The sequence below is a fragment of the Haemaphysalis longicornis genome, unplaced genomic scaffold (genome assembly GCF_048455015.1).
Source record: "Haemaphysalis longicornis isolate Haplotype H1 unplaced genomic scaffold, Haemaphysalis longicornis Haplotype H1 scaffold_12, whole genome shotgun sequence".
NCBI lineage: Eukaryota > Metazoa > Arthropoda > Arachnida > Ixodida > Ixodidae > Haemaphysalis > Haemaphysalis longicornis.
In genome coordinates, this window is record NW_027526225.1 from 11331938 (window position 1) to 11333070 (window position 1133).

The 1133-nt window shown below is 40.4% G+C and overlaps 1 non-coding gene across 1 annotated transcript; it reads right to left on the bottom strand.

The window, feature by feature from the left end:
- Positions 1-276: 276 nt before the first annotated feature.
- Trnat-ggu (transfer RNA threonine (anticodon GGU)) lies at positions 277-348 on the bottom strand. The gene has a single exon. It is a non-coding gene; the product is annotated as a tRNA-Thr (tRNA).
- Between the last annotated feature and the right edge of the window lie 785 nt (positions 349-1133).

Genomic DNA, 1133 nt, shown 5'->3' on the forward strand with positions numbered 1-1133 from the left:
CTATTCTGATTCGCTATATATATATATCTATATATATATATATAGTGAGGAAATGTGGGGCTCGCCCCTCATTTCCTATTCTGATTCGCTATATATATATATCTATATATATATATATAGTGAGAAAATGAGGGGCTCGTTAAGGAAATACAGAAAGATAGGTCAGCAGTCTACGACGCCAAAGGAGGCATAGGGGTGTGGTTAGGCTCTTTTTTTTACTATGGTTAATGAAGTGAACATTTTTTTAAATATACAGAAGAAAGAAAGAAAAACACGCGCCCAGAGTGGGGACCGAACCCACGCCTTTCGATTACCTGTCGAATGCCTTACCAATTCGGCTATCTGGGCGACTGTGTTCTGCTTCACTTTCTGGGCTAATTATATGTACTAGAAGTGTATCTGACACTTGAGGGTGGTAGCCAGCGCCACTCTAACTACACGGGGAGAAGGAGACCTTCTTTTCAACCCCCGGGGCGTGACTCCAACGTCTACAGCCTGTCATGAGCGGGTAACTGGCGGGAAGCCCTCTTATGCTACCTAGGCATTAAGGCTGCCAGAACCGAGACCCTCGCTAGGCTTTCACAGAATAATATAGTGAGGAAATGAGGGGCTCGTTAAGGAAATACAGAAAGATAGGTCAGCAGTCTACGACGCCAAAGGAGGCATAGGGGTGTGGTTAGGCTCTTTTTTTTTTTACTATGGTTGATGAAGTGAACATTTTTTTTAAATATACAGAAGAAATAAAGAAAAACACGCGCCCAGAAAGAGCCTAACCACACCCCTATGCCTCCTTTGGCGTCGTAGACTGCTGACCTATCTTTCTGTATTTCCATAATCATGTAACTTTACTCTGATGAAGGCAAGTCCCATTGCCGCTACGTAAGTAAACATTGTTTGTTATTGTTCTTGCTGTGTATCCGACTCTTTACTTATACTATATATATATATATATATATATATATATATAGTCATGTAACTTGTAACCATAATCATGTAACTTTACTCTGATGAAGGCAAGTCCCATTGCCGCTACGTAAGTAAACATTGTTTGTTATTGTTCTTGCTGTGTATCCGACTCTTTACTTATACTATTTCTGCGCGCTTTGTGAGTTTATCTTTCTCTAGATTTATAT